The sequence below is a fragment of the Myodes glareolus genome, chromosome 25 (genome assembly GCF_982192425.1).
Source record: "Myodes glareolus chromosome 25, mMyoGla1.1, whole genome shotgun sequence".
Taxonomy (NCBI): Eukaryota; Metazoa; Chordata; class Mammalia; order Rodentia; family Cricetidae; genus Myodes; species Myodes glareolus.
In genome coordinates, this window is record NC_142050.1 from 35,671,522 (window position 1) to 35,687,995 (window position 16,474).

Sequence of the window (16,474 nt, forward strand, 5' to 3'; positions counted from 1 at the left end):
TACCATAACAACAGAGAGACCTTAAGGACACGTGTGTCCCATGAGAATTAGCCACAGTAATTACTATCAATGCAGAGAACTATGTGATCCCATCGAGCCACAGAGTGACCGCACAGACCACTGAGTGCAGGGGTTAGCAGACAGGAAGGGGAAGGGACTTCCTCTTTCTCTAGACTCCCCGTTGCTGCCTTCTGCCTCACACAGTCCACCTGAGGCAACCAGATCTCAGCAGGAACCGTATGTAGGCCAGTCTGCCCCAGTTGTAGCAGATAACCCAAAAGTTGTTTGTACCATGGCTGATTTTCAGCTTAAAGTTTTAGCTCACTGGGTAGCTGTGGCTTTCATGCTTCGGCGATTCAGCCTGGGTCATAGCGCTGGCACATGCACACTGTAGTTTCCTGTAAATAGTAATTTCCTGACGACCATGCTAAGTCACAGGCCTGGTAACAGGAGCTGTAAGGGTGGTTTCCTTCTCCCAGTCCGTAAATAACCTGAGAGCCCCCACTGCTTCCTCCTTAGCTACCCAGAAAAGCAGTTCTCTCAGCAGGAGATGAAAGGGCACGTCCTTGCCCTCAAGAAGCGCTGATCTAATACAGTAGATGGATCTGCTCTGTAAACAGTGAAGAGATAGAGCAGGTGCCTAGGAAGAAAAGAAAGTGTGCTGCCAGCAGGTGGGACAGATGGGCATTATGGAGGAATGTTGCTCAATAGATTACATTTGAATAGAGTTTAAGAGCTCATCAGGGGCAGGGGGCAGGGGAGTGGGAGGTGACTGGAATAGTCAGACCTTTCCCATTACAGTGACTTACTCCCTACCCTACCCCCCACCAGGAGTCCCTACATAGCCTAGGACTACATTGAACTACTGGCATCATTTTATTTATTAGTTAATTAGTGATGTGACAAATATGGGGTGTGTGTGCAAAAACAAATGACTTGTTTTGCCTTACAGTCTATGACTGACAGGAAACAAAGAGGGAGTCACAGGAAGAGACCATGGGCACACCCTAAGTGAGCTAGTTACCTCAACTAGATCCCTCCACTGGTAATTCCACGACCTATCAGTGGTGTATTTAGATTTTCATCCCATCAGTGGATTAATGCAATGGCAAAGACAGAACCTTCATGATCCTCCCAAAATGGTCACCTCCCAAAGCCTCATCTCTGAACAGGGTTCACATATATAGGATCAAATCTTCAATGCACAAGCTCTCTGGGTGGATACTCTTCAGATACAGCCTCCAGCTCAGCCCTGCCCTCCCAGAAAAGCCTCCAAAAGTCCAGCTCCACATTCCTGGCAGCTGGCTGCTCTTCCCAGTGAAGCTGCTAGCTGTGTAAGACCCTCCTTACACCGTAATTGGGCACAAACCCTGTATGTGGAGGATGCATCATTGCCATGCACCTATGAGGTATTTAAACCCCCTCCTTCAGATCAGCCATGTGATTTTTCCTGGCTCTCCACCTCACCCCCAATGTTGGGGGGGAGGGATTAGGTGGAGGACTCACCCAGGAGTGCTTTGTCCAAATAAACCTAGTCTTTTACTTTTTAATTCAGTTTGATCTGGCTTATTGCGTTGACAGGGACACCTATTGTCATGTTACAGAAAACCTATCAGATACTTCCTATGGAACCATAACATCAACTCTCTAGAAAAATAACACTACAGTAGGACCATGTGACCAGCTTCATGCGAAGGCAGAGACATATGCTGTAAATGCTGATGGACAAACATACCTCTTTTATATACTGGTATAATTTCCTTTCTTGTTGGGTATAGACATAATAAAAGATGAACTGCAAGAAACTATCTGAACAGCCCCAGAATTAGTAAGAGGTAACACCATGGATGCAAATTTGAGGATTCTGCTGGCTAGTCTTTTGTCAACTTGACACAAACTAGAGTCATCAGAGAGGAGGGAGCCTCTATAACATCAGATTGTAGACAGTCCTTCAGAGAATTTTCTTAATTAGTGATTGATGAAGGAGGGCCCAGCCCATTGTGGGTTGTGCAACCCTGAGCTAGTGATCCTGGGTTCTATAAGAAAGCAGGCTGAGCAAGCCATGAGGAAGGAGCCAGTAAGCAGCATCCTCCAACTTGCTCCTGCTCCAAGTTCCTGCCCTGCTTGGGTTCCTGCCCTAACTTCTTTTGGTGATGAACTGTGATATGGAGGCCCAAGAAGTCCTTTCCTCCCCAACTTGTTTTTGGCCATGGTGTTTCATCACAATGATAGTAACTCCTACTAAAACAGGGACAAACTTAATGCTTGGGCTAGACTCTGATCAGCTAGGCAGGCTACAAGTGATCCCAAGAGCTAGTAATAAAGAGAGTCAAAAATGAAACTTGCTTCATGAAAAGGAGGAAGGCTGAATGTACCAAATATATTAGTGTTATTCCCCGAATGTTGAAAATATGTCTAGTTTTGTTTATTGGCTTTGGTTGGTTGGTTGGTTGGTTGGTTGGTTGGCTGGCTGGCTGGCTGGTTGGTTGGCTAGTTGGTTGGTTTGGGGGACAATGCCTCATTTTGCCTATGTCACTGAAGCCGACATTGAACTCCTATTCTGCCTCTACCTCCCAAGTGTTGAGATTACAGGTATACACTACCAAGAATGGAACTTAGGCCAACAGCTCAGACCCACTAGGCCTTAAAAATGGGCTTCTGTGTGCTGACAACTGCTTGTTGACCACAGTGAAGATATACTGTTTCCTAGAAAAACCAGAGGTAGAGACACGTTAGTCCCAGCACTCACGAGGCCAATGCAGCTAGATCTCTGTGAATTCAAGGCCAGCCTGGTATACATAGTGAGTATTGTTCTTTTTAAAATACCATGAGCGGATGTCTCAGGCAGCTCGCGGAGCAGCTGCAAGTGGCAGCGCCATGCGGTGGGGGGAGTCAGGGTCCCCAGGTGAGCAGCAGAGTCAAACGGCTGGATATGGTGGATGACAGAGTAAATAGACATAAGGCTATACATAAAGCTAGACATTTATTACTTAAAGAAAGGAAAACATAGACAAACATAGGAAAAAGACACACATACACACACGCGCGCGCACACACGCACCCACACACATGCGCGCGCGAAAGAGAGAGAGCGGATGGCGGTGGGAGGAGGGTCAAAAGTGGCTGGGATGGGCGTGGTTAGTTCTTAAAGTGTCCCAATGGAATAACAGTGAGTTCTAGGACAGCCAGGGCTACAAAGTGTGACCCTGTCTCAAAAACAGAAAAAGGAAAAAAAAGTAAGAAAAGAAGAACAACCAGGGATAAACAACCCACATGTCTGGCTGCTTGACTGCACAAGACTCTCCCTTTTGTAAAGTCCTTTTAAAACACGCAAACAACACTAGACAACAGCAGCCACCCTGCTGGGAAGCTCTAGTGACTTCTGATACCAGTCATGGTGCCTTTGCTCCTCTGGCAGTCGTCCCTCTTCTGCTGCTCAATAGACTTGAGTTCTCATGCTCACAGGTTGTCTGGATTTTGTTCAAGGGACTCAAGAGGTGAGAACCCTCACTGGCCTCTGGTACTGGGACTTCTGGTGACCTAAGTTCAACTCATTGTCGAGCACCTTTGCACCCACACCAAGACTCTAATTACAGGGGATACCCCTTGTGTCTCAGCCCTTTTCTTATTTAGTTAGTTACTATTTATATCTCGAGGCATTATTTCATTCTGTAGGCCAAGGTATTTAAAAGTTGTGGCAATCCTCCTTCCATAACTTCATAAACGCTGGGAAAACAGGTGTAAACTGCAATGGTAAAAATAAAATGGCACCATTCCCTGAGGGCCAGCGGGTCCCAGGCAGGGAGCCGCATGGCAGGTGAGAGACAGAGACAGATGGGCATGCCATGCAGAGTGAGGGTGGATATTTATTTAGTGAGTTATGGATGGGAAGGGGAAAGGGAAGAGGAAGGGAGAAGCGGGACAAAGAGAGAGAAAGAGAAACGGGGGGGGCGGGGAGGAGAAGCTACCTCTTCGGGAGAGAGACAGACAAAAAGGAAGGAGCTCAGGCTGGATCAGCTTGCCTTGAGGATTGGTGGAGGAAGTGGGAGGGGCTTGTCTTTTAAAGGGACAGTACAGACCATTGCACAAAGCATTACACCTGACTTGTATTTTCTATTTTTCCAATGTGCCTAAACAAAATTCCTCCTTGAAATTTAATCTTCATGGTGAGGGTTTTAGCAGGTTAAAAGTGAACCCAATTGTAATGCTTAGTGGTAGAACTGTATTAGGTAATAAAACTTAGACAAAGCCCTATGGATGTGTCTCAGTTACCTCTCTATTGCCGTGACAAAACACCACGGCCAAGGGAACTTATAAAAAGCATGTTTAAATTGGAAGTTCCAGAGGGTTAGAGTTCCAGACCATCACGGCGAGGACCATGAAAGCAGGCAGGCATGGTGTGGAGCAGCAGCTAAGAGCGTCCACCTGATCCACAGCAGGAGGCAGAGGGCTAACTGCAAATGACTGTGAAAGACCCCCGATATTGGAAGACTCTCACTCAAGTCTCGGGATAACGCGACCCCCCCCCCCCAGTAACTCACGAGAGACCGTCCTTGCTGCAATCACACGAGGTTTAATGACAAGACGACAAGACGGGAACCAGTGCACTGGGGCCAAGACTCATAACCCACGCAGGGGAAGAGTTCGACCCCGAGTGACTGGGAGAAGTAGTTTTTATAGGAAGTAACCACACAGCCCAGTAACCCGAAAGGGGGGGGCAGGGAGGGTGTCACAGAAAATTCCGAAAATTCCAGTGATGATTACAAGGAGGCAACTCCCTGCCTCTCAAGATCATTCTCAAGGTCATAATCAGCTAGTTCCTATTTTAAAAATACCAATGATGATTACTAGGGGGTGATAATTACTAGGGGGAATCTCCCTGTTTCTCAAGATTACTCTCAAGATTACAATCTACCTTTATCTTCAGCTAGTTCCTGAAACCCTGAAACTGGCTAATCCTAGATTTCTGATTCTTCTCTTCCTGCTAGATTTTTGGCTCTATTTTCCTGCTGGGCAGGGGGGGGGGTGGGAGGGTGGAGACTTGGATTTATCCAGGTCTTTCAACTGGAGTTTTTGAAACCTCAGAGCCAACCCATGACATCCCTCCTCAAATAAAACCTCCTGATCTTTTCTAAGCAGGTCCAACAACTACAGAACAAGCCTTTAAATATGTGAGCCTATAGAGGCCATTCTCATTGAACTACCCAATTTCAGTTTCTGGCCCCCATAGGCTTGTAACCATATCTTAATGCAAAATGCTTTTAGTCCAACTTCAAATGGACCCAGAGTCTTTCAGACTCAAGACTGTTTAAAAGTCCAAAATCTCTTCTGAGACCCATGGTGATTTCATAACTGGAACGTCCTATAAAATCTAAAAGCAAGTTCCATACTTCCAGCATAAGATGCACAGAGTGTACATTATCATTCCAACAGGGAGAGGAAGGCATAGCAAGGACGTGCCGAACAAGAAATAGACCAAAACCCAGCAGGTTAGACTCCAAATCCTGTATTTCTGTGACTGATGTCAAAGGCCTTAGATGGCTCTTCTTTCCAGCTTGCTGACTGCAACACCTCTCTCTCTCTCTCTCTCTCTCTCTCTCTCTCTCTCTCAGACTGTTCCCACTCCCTGTGTGCAGCTCTCCTTGGCTGGTGTCCCACAGCTCCGGCACCTCCAACATCTTGGGGTCTACAACACAATCCAGGCTTCACCGGCACAGCTTCACACAATGGTCTTTCTGGGCCTCTGCACAGGCATTCCCCTGCCACACATCTGGCCTCAAGGGCTCTCCCTAATCCAAGATGATTCCACAATCTCTTTATTCCTGCATCCTTCATAACTCTATAGTCAGAGTCAGAGCCGTGGGGCAGAAGCTGCCAAGTTTCCTGTCTTAGTGTGGAATCTAGTCCCTCCTTGAATTACATTTGCATAAACTTTGCTTGTCGCTTTCCTTCTTTGCATAAACTTTCCTTTTACAAGCTGAGAATGTAACTGAGTAGGATCTTGCCCTGAGGGCACCACTCCCTTTATTCCATTTTGCAAGAGACTTTTCTTCAAACTTCTCATCTTTTTTAGCACAAGCCTTGGCTCCAACATTAAATTTCCTGGTGCTCTTTCTCTCCAAACTGCACATTTTGTATTTCTTTTTGCCCATTTGCTCTTTTTCATTGTAGATCTGCATAAGAGCGGCCACTAACAATCAGAGGACACAATCACAACTAGGCTGTCGTGAACTCTCCTCTGCCAATGGAATTAGTTCAAACCTCTTCAATGTAGCCTCAGGCAGACCCTTAAGACAAGGGCAAAAAGCACCCACTTTCTTTGCCAAAATATCATAACAACCTAGTAGCTAATATTGTTCTCCTCTGAAATTGTTAGGAGAAATCTGAAGAGGAAAAATCCAGGATGCCTGAATAAATCATAAGTCTTTATTCATCACTGCCAGGGCTTGTACCAAGCAAAGCAGCAGGATGCAGTCCCAGCCTCCAATTTGTTCAAAGCTTTTGTTTTGTTCTGTTTTTCCAAGACAGGGTTTCTCTGTGTACCACCCTGGCTGTCCTGGAACTTGCCTTGTAGGCCTGGCTGGCCTCAAATACAAAGAGATCCGCCTGCCTCTGCCTCTCACATGCCAGAATTAAAGGTATGTGCCACCACAGCCCAGCTTGTTCAAGTTTTTAAAGGTAAAAATTGAAATTGTGACATCTACCAAAAGGCAGCTTTGGGCATCTGCAACAAGCAAATGTTTACAGAGATGACAGTTTAGTGGTCAGGTGGTTCTCACAACCTTTAGATCAGGGACACACTGTGTAAGAACTTATGTCTGGTCCAGAGACCAGTTAACGCTAGGAACTTACGGTGAATTTGTGGCTGGTCTAAGTGACCATAAACCAGTTTACCCAGAATAGTTTTAGTACTTCAAGTATTCTTAGGACTACTTTCACAAGACGGAATAACTGTTGGTCAGCAGGCCACTACAGAATCTGGTGAGATGGACCCCCATAGTTCACCCTGATCTCTGCACCACTGTCTTCCAAGCTCCTACTAGGAGGGCCCATTACACATCCCCCCACACACACAGTATTCAACTGCTTTGTTCACTGGAAGTCTAAAGTCTCACATTTCTTCAAATCACAACATTCAGGCCTGTCACAGCAACAGCCCACTCCCTGCAACCCTTCTCACTTAGACCCCCCACAGAACGATACCCTTGTTCTTTACACAGAAAGGAAATACCCGAGACAGGATGGTGTGTCTCAGTGCTTGATGGCATGTACCAACTGGAGACTCTGAAGAAAGTCCCTCCCCATAAAATGGACCTTACCAGGTATGGCTCCTCCATCATGACTTCCTGGCCTGTAAAACTATGAGCCACACAAAGCTTCATTCTTAGGACACTACTTCATCTGTGGCAGCCAATTATAGCCACAGACGAAGCCCTGAGCTAGTACCATCGGTGAAATCCAACCGTCTGGTAGGCAGAGCTTCAGAGCTTGGGTGGACACTAACCACTATGAGACAGGGCTGGAATGTGCAGGGTCTGAGACTCTTACCAGTGAGATGACTTTCCTGCAGGCACAGAAAGGCCATCTGAGAGGAACAAAGGCCCAAAGGGCCAATTAACTTTTCAACAACATGGTGCCAGCATGGATATTCGGAATGAGCTAAAATGGGGAGCACCGGTTATCCAGGGAACCATGAGTAAGCAGCTTATACAAATAAACAATGATGTAATCCCTGGTTATATAACTATGAATCATCTCTGGCAAAATGCCACTTTTGTGTGATTCTTTGTAACTATACTAGTGAGACCTAGAGGTAGGGTGCTTGACTGAGAAAAGTATGTCACATCTGCTTCCTCACACTTTCTTCTAATGTCTGGCTCCCTGAAATTCTCCCTCCCTAGCCATAGAGCTCAGATCTCACACCGTCAAAGGCTTTTAAATGGGAAGTTGTCTGGGTTTGTATTTTAGAGAAATAGTCGTGGTGATGATATTGAAGATGAGGCAAAATAGATTGTAACCATGAACCGGAAGGATGCTATCCTGTTCTAGATTCTATAGACTATACCTATAGCTTCTTTGAGTCTTCGAAGCAGTGTTTTCATATTTACTAATTTTTAGGTATATAGCCTATTTATTAATGGAAAAGGCCTACGTATAGAATCACTTGTTCTTGGACACACCCACTCTGTGGTTACTGCTTGAAGTGTTCTGTGAACATCTTTGCATCATTGTGCTAGTTAGTGTGACAGTTAATTTGAAAATTGTCTGTCTGTCTGTCAAAAATCTTTTTTTTTTTTTTTTTTTGGTGACTGCAGAGACAGTCGTGGGTGCTGGGAACCGAACTCTTATATTTTTGATTGTGAGCCTAGCCTTTAACAGCTGAGCCATCTCTCCAGCCCTTCTTTTTGGCTTTTCGAGACAAGGTTTCTCTGTGTAACAGTCCTAGCTGTCCTGGAACGAGCTCTGTAGACCAGGCTGACCTCGAACTCATAGAGATCCACCTCCCTCTGCCTCCCGAGTGCTGGGATTAAAGGTGTGCGCCACCAGTGCTTGGCATCAATGGAGTCTTAAAGGCGTTTTCTGGGTCATGTTGGCCTGTCTGTGGGAAACTGTCTTATTCTTTTAGTTATTTTATTCCGTGTGTTATGGGTGTTTTGCCTGCACATATCTCTGCACCATGCCCACGCCTAGTACCAGTGAAGGCCAAAATGGGGCATCAGATTCCCCTGGAACTGGAGTTACAGATGAGCTGTGAGCTGCCGTGTGAGTCCTGGGAATGGAATACAAGTCCTCTGAAAGAACTGCCAGTTCTGGGGAACGTTCTTTAAGTTAAGTGATGAAGAAAGACCCCCTCTAAATATGGTGATGCCATTTTCTGAGCTGGGCCTAGACTCTACCAGTAGAGGGAGCTGACTGAGTGCTTAGCAGGCGGGAAATTATGCGTGTGCTCTCTCTGCTCTTGACTGTGGATGTGATAGGTGGGGGTTTGAACAAATGTTCCACACAGGCTCAGTGTTTGAACCCTTGGTTCCCAGCTGGTGGTACCGAATGGAGAGATTTAGGTAATGTAGCTTTGCTGGAGGAAGCATGCTGCTGGGTACAGGCTTTGAGAATAGACTTGCACCAAACTTCTTCTTCACTCTCTCTGTTTCGTCTCGTGTTTGAAGATGTGAGCTCTCAGCCACAGCGCCTACTACCTGTTTGTTGCTATGCTTCCCTGCCATGATGGCTTTTAGCTCTAGGACTGTTAGCCAAACAAAGCTTTCTTTGTTTTGTTTTGTTTTGGTTTTGGTTTTGGTTTTTTGAGACAATGTTTCTTTGTGTAGCTCTGGCTGTCCTGGAACTTGCTCTGTAGACCATGCTGGCCCCAAATTCACAGAGCTCCGCCTGCCGCTGCCTCCCAAGTGTGGCCACCACTGCCTGGCAGGCCTTTTGTTCTATAAGTTGCCTAGCTTTTTCTCTGAGCAAGTGACGAGTTACTAACACATGATGTTTAGATTTCCCACCTTGACTTCCAGCAATAAGAGACTATGCCGTGAAACTCTCTTCCCTTATGCTGCTATGCGATATTTTCCCACGGCAAGAGAAACAAAACTAGAACAATCCCGCAAAGCCAGAGCCCTCCGTCGGGTTTGCTCCTCCTTAGCCCCTCCAGGCCTTCACAGAACTTGCTGTCTAAACCATTGGCCAGAACCTGTCTGTATTTTCCATCCTTCTGGATGCAAGTGACAGATCCAGCACTATTGTGCTGTCTACCTGATAGTGGGTGCACATTCCACCTCATCTTTGGCAGGCTCTCCAGCTGTCTCAGAGAGGTCCGTGTCTGTCTTCCTCAGCGTCACATTAATGTCTCTGTCACACTCCTTGTCCTTCTTTTGGTGGAAGGGAATCAATCCCAGGGCCTCAAGCATGTTCGGGAAAGTTCCCTAGTGTTCTACCTCTGACCTACATCTTCATCTTACCCTCCTCCCAGCCTCTTTTGAAAATTATTATTATCGTTTTGATATTTTTTAGTAGCATACAAGCATGCAAACTGAGAAGTTTCTCCTTGTTCCTTGGTTTTCAGAGGCTCGCTATGTAGCTCTGGCTGTCCTGTAAGTCACTATGTAGACCAGGCTGTCCTCACACTCCCAGAGATCCACCTGCCTCTAAAGCTGTGTGTACTGTGCCTGGTGATAGGTTTTCCATACATACTGTTTTCTTATCCTACTCCCAGATGCTAGCATCTCCCTACCTTGCTCACGCTGGGTTCCCACCCTTCACTTAGTAGCCCACCTTCTACACTCATGTCAGATGTATTCTATTATTCTATTCTTCTTTCCAGCCAAGTTTGGTAGCCCACACCTTTAATCCCAGCACTCAGCAGTCAGAGGCAGGCAGATCTCTGAGTTCAAGGCCAGCCTGATCTACAAAGTGAGTTCCAGGACCACCAGAGCTTCTTTCCCTCTCGTGACCACCTTTCTAGTTTCATAACCTAAATCCACCCCACAAACACATAAAAAATTAAAATCAGTTCCATCAATTTTCCTGCAAATACCAGGATTTTATTTTTCTTTATGACTGAATAAAATTTCATATTTCATCTTGTGTCACATTTCCTTATTCATTCATCCATGATGAACATCTTGGTGTATTCTATTTCCTAGATATTATCAGTAGTGCCCCATTGAACATGGATGTCTATGTGTCACTGCGATTTTTTGACCAAAGTCCCTGGAGCACAGATATCCAAGAATGATATAGCTGAGTGGTGTGGCGGTTCTATTTCCACTGTTCTGAGAATGCACACTGGTTTCCATATCTTCTACACCAGCTTATTCTCCCGCCAACACTAACTAAGGTTCTCCTTTCCCTTAGCCTCACCACCATGGGTTGTCCTTTGTTCTAGTGAGGTCAGCTGTTTGACCAGGATGGACTGGAAACTGAAAGAACTTTCATTTTTTTATTTCCTTGGTGGCTATGGATGTTGGAAGACTTTTCAAAAGTATTCATTAATAATTTGTGTTTCTTCTTTGGGATTTTTGCTTGTTTGTTTATTCGGTCTTATTTTTTTTATTTTCTTTTGTTCTTTGGGAGAGGCTCTTAACTTCTGTTCCTCCTGCCTCCGCTTCTTGAGTTCCAAGGTGCAGGGTGTGCCACCGCACCTGGGTGATGGTTCTTCTTTTTGAGAATTGTTCAGTTCATGAACTCATTTGTTGATTGATGATAGCAGCTGTTTGTGCTTAAGTTTTACAGTTTTTTATATAGTCCAAATATCTTCTTTATATAGTCTATATGTGTATATTAACTCTTTCTCTGAGGTAGTATTTGCAAAGATTTTCCCACTTTCTGTAGAGATCTCTTCACTTTGTTAATAGTTTCCTATACTGCACAGTAGCTCTTTAATGTAATCCAACATGTGAATTCTGTGGGGTTCTTTCCTGTGCTACTAGAATCTGATTCAGAAAGTTCTTACTTATACCTGTATCTTGGAGGTTTGTGCCTCTGGTCTACCAATTTCAGTGTTTCGATTTTTTTATGAAGGTTTTTGATTCATTCTGAATTAAATTTTGTTCTAGGTGAGAGATATGGATCTAATTTTATTCTTCAATGTGTGTATAGTTTTTCAGCACCAGTGTCGAAGAGACTTTCTTTTTCCAATGTATGTTTTTAACAATTTAGTCAAAAATTAGGTGGTTGTAGCTACATAGGTTGTCATTCCTCTGTGTTGTTTCAATTATTCTATGTCTATTTTGTGGCATAAATGCCATGTGAATATATCTTTGCTGCACATACCCTCCTTCTTTTCTGGCAGTGGAAATCAAATCCAGAGGCTTGTAAGTAGTAGACAAGAGCCCTTCCTCAGTCTCAGCTCACCACCACCCTTCCTTGGTTTGGCTTGCTTTTGATTTTGAAATGGCTTTCACTCTTTATCCCAGGCTGCACTTTAATTCTTTGGATCCTCCTGTCTCAGCCTCCCAAGTGCTGGGATTGTCTTTTTTGTCACACCCATTAGCATTCAGGCATTTACGCTGGCCTGCTTCAGGGTCCTGACAGAATTTGTCAGCAGCTACAGCAGGTATGTAGAGATCTTCCTATGCTCATGTGCTGAGTCCCTTTATAAAAGCCACTCCCACCTCATTTGCTCTCTCCTTTGTTCTTGCCTCTAGGGGCAGTCTCTGCATCCCCTCTCCCACCCAATTAATTGGTGTGACTTTCCTTGCTGCAAAACTTCAATACCTATCTCTCCCCCAAACTGTTTTAGATTAGTGGGCTGCTGCTGCTGCTGCTGCTGCTGCTGCTGCTGCTGCTGCTGCTGCTGCTGCTGCTGCTGCTGCTGCTGCTGCTGCTGCTGCTTCTTCTTCTTCTTCTTCTTCTTCTTCTTCTTCTTCTTCTTCTTCTCCTTCTTCTTCTTCTTCTTCTTCTTTCTCCTCCTCCTCCTCCTCCTCCTCCTCCTCCTCCTCCTCCTCCTCCTCCTCCTCCTCTTCTTCTTCTTCTTCTTCTTCTTCTTCTTCTTCTTCTTCTTCTTCTTCTGACAGAGTCTTATTCTGCATCCCAGGCTGGCCTGGAACTTTTAAACATTGTCCCATCTCAGCTTAGTGCTGGCTCCTACAAGCATAAAGTCTCCCAAGAAACTAGTTGGATCCTTACCTTACACAAGATGGTTTCCTAAAGTTGGTATATCCCTTGAGCAGATACAGGTATTTCACAGTTCCCTGTGTTACAAAGGAAAGATTTCCCAAGTCTCAAAGTAGTACAAAGATCTATGGTGCAAAAACATACAGGGGATCTCAGTTTGTAAAACTAGCATAGTTGCCTTAAATGAAGACATACTAGTACTCAATAAAACCTGAGTATGGAGTTATTTCCTTGTCGGATTAGTTATATTGTTGTCATGGGAGAAACACTGTATTAGAAGCAGGAGGATATTTTGACCAAATTGGAATCCTCTGAAATGAGATATATTCAAGAATTTGATGCTAGAAATAACTGTGTGGTTGGTTTAATGACCTTGAGTTCTTATACTGTGTCCTTTGTAAGAAGTCAACAAATTTCACTGTTTCCCTGAGTTCTTCTGTGAACCTTTAGAACAAATTATTGAACCTCAGAATGGAGTTGTTAAAAACACCCTCAGTTTATAACCAGCTGGTCTGTAGAAACTGGGGAGGCCACTGGGGGTGAGACACAGTCTTCTGAGACTGAACCCTTGATTCAATTTTAGGGTAAACATCTCACATCTATAAAGTGCAAGAAATGGCTGCTGGTACTGGAAACATCCCATAGAAAGTGAATCATGATTTTATACTTTATTGAATATTTATTTAGACTTAGTCTTTTGCCCAAACCTGCATGTGTTGATGATTTTTTTTTTTGAGAAGGTTTTAAAGTATTTCAGGCTGGCCTTGCATCCCCACCCCCACACAAGTATGTCCCCACACAGGCAAACATGCACACACAGACATACACATAACACATATACACAGAGCAAGAGAGAGAGAGAGAGAGACTAATAATAGTAATAAAAATATGTCAAGCAGAAACAACCAAATACATTCAGAAGCTTGAATATTCTGTAAGACATCAAATCTGTTTTGAAGGAATAACTATAATGAAGAAAAACTTTGAAAGGCAGTGGAAGGGAATTGAAGGCCATGGGGCCACAAAGAGGCTGAAACAACAAAGTACCCTTGTAGATATCCGGAATGTGCTAAAGGTGGCAAACACAGGATATCCGGGGAACTGTGAGTCAACCAGTGGCACATATGCCCAACAATGTAATCTGTTTTATAACTATGAATCATCCCTGGCAGAGTGCCACCTTTGTGTGATTTTGTGTAAACATGTCCCTGAGACGGGAGGCCATTGCCTTCACCAGAGTAAAGAATGTTTTGTCTTTTCTTTCCCTGGCTTCCCATATTTCCCTACACCTCCAGACTTTCAACTACACCCCCACCCCCCACCCTCACTTCCCACCCCCACCCCAGCTTCAGAGCTGTGGCCTCACAGCAGGGTACAGGGAGAGGAAGCTGCTGCTCTTTGTTAAAAGTTTCAGAGAGAACCAAAATACATAGCCCCTCCACCTCTTCCCCTGCCTGGGGTTCAGAACAATAAACAACATTTTCTTTTTCTTTCTTTTTTTTTCTTCTTTTTTCTCACTAGCAGATAGTCTCGTCTACATATGTGAAGATTCCTTGACTGTACTTTTCCATTGTTCTGTGTCTGTAAAGTTTCATGAAAACATTTCCATGTGGGAACATGTTATTCAGGTCAACCTGAACCTTGCTCCTAGACAATGATCACTCATATCTGACTCAAGAATCAACTACCTCTTTCTCCCTTTGTAGTGGAAGCAGTTTGTATGGACATTATCATGTCGATATTTTACTACAAAATACTTCAAAAAGGTAAGCAAACATAGCCAAAAGAAAAAAGAAGAAGAAGAAGAAGAAGAAGAAGAAGAAGAAGAAGAAGAAGAAGAAGAAGAAGAAGAAGAAGAAAGTTAAATGTGTGTCTATTACAAATAGTACTATAGTTCTTCTCTGATTTTCTTTACTAGGTAGTCAAGGCTATTCTTGAACTCAGGATCCTCCTGCCTCAGCCTCTTCAATGCTGGTATTACAGTCCTGCACTACCACACCCAACTAATTTTCAAGAGGCTATTAGACATCAACTTAAATAATCAAAATTTTCTTCATACTGGATGTGGTAGGGCTTGACTTTAATCCCAGCTGCCCTCCAGGGAAAAGCAGTTAAAGCTTTGTGAGTTCAAAGCCAACCTCGGCTACACAGAGACTACCAGGCCAGCCAGGACTACATATTAAAACCATTTCTCAAGGGGGGAAAAAAAAACCAGTTTGACTTGTTTACTTCCTGGGGTGGGGGTGGCGGAGTTGAGGTGGGTAATGTCCATTCCTTTAACTTGGTGGGTAAGTTAGAGTTACTTTTCTTTTCGTCTTTTTGAGATAGGGTCTCATTTAGCTCAGACTGGCCTCCAATTTGCTAACAAGTCTAGGGTAACCTTGACCTTCTGATCATCTTGCCTCTGCCCCATTAAGCTCTATCACTGTGGTGTGAACAAAAAGAAGAAATAAAAAGGAAAGAACAAGACTTGCCCCTAGGTGTGGTAGAGGAGGAAGTTTATTACAGATATGTGGGAGAGCATAGTCAGAGGCAGGGACACCTGGGAGAGTCAAGAGTGGACATGACCAGACTGAACTGGGCCATGTGGGGAGAGGGGAAGGCCATGTGGTGAGAGAAGGAAGAGAGGGGAAATACCGCGCCAGCACGGTCTGGAACCACGAGTCTCGGTGGAGGGTGTCCAGGCTGAATGAAATCCACAGAACACGAGGTTGAGGTGAAACAGCAGCTCGTTTATTGTTCTTCTGGGGCTAGCTTTTATACCATGGCACCAAATGGGGAGGGGGCTGCGAAGGGACTGTCACCTGACCCAAGGAGGAACTCTCACCTGACCCCAATAGGGGTCAAGGACTGATCACATGCACTCCACCTTCACCTGTCCCCAGTGGGGACTGTCATCTGACCCCAGCAAGGATCAAGGAATAATCACGTGCACTCAAACTTCCTCATCCAACTCCAGGAGCAGAGGGAAGTTAAGGTTCTTTGCAGATAAGCACCTCAAATGGGGGCAGGGAAATATAACTCGGGGTAGCAATTCCCACAGGGAAACGGGTACAGCAGTCAGGAGGCTAAAGGTACAGGAGCAGAGGTTAACCAAAATATCTGGATTGTATAAGAAAAAGCCTCAGGGGGAAGAGCAGCACAGTCATGGACTGGAAAGTCCAAGAAAGAGGGTGGGGTATGCTAGCCATATCCTGTAACAGGTAGGAACTGAGGGATGCTGGGAGAACCTGGCAGCCAGGTCTGCTTTGACATGTTAGGCACCTCAGCTGTTTGTCCCCAGTTTGAAACTTAACATTGTGGTTTGAATGAAAATGGCCCAGGAGACTCACAGGGAGTGGTATTAGGAGGTGTGGCCTTGTTAGAGGAAGTATGTCACTAGGGGTGGACTTCAAGGTTTCAGATGCTTAAACCAGGCCCAGTGTCACTTTCTCTTCCTGCTGTGCTGTGGGATTTGTCACGCATATTGGTTTAATAAAACGTTCATTGGCTCGTAGCCAGGCAGGAAGTACAGACAGGGCAACCAGACTAGGAGAATTCTGGGAAGAGGAAAGGCTCAGTCTGCAGTCACCAGCCAAACGCAGAGAAAGCAAGATGAGAATGCCTCACTGAGTAAGGTACCAAGCCACATGGCTAAACATCAATAAGAATTATGGGTTAATTTAAGTTGTAAGAGCTAGTTAATAATAATCCTGAACTAACAGGCCAACCAGTTTATAAATAAAATAAGCCTCTATATGTTTTGTTGGGGCTGAACGGCTGTGGGACCAGGCGGTACAGAAACTTCTGTCTACACTGCTGCCTGCTGATCTGGAACTCTCAACCACTTCTCCTGCACCATGTCTGTGTATGTCAC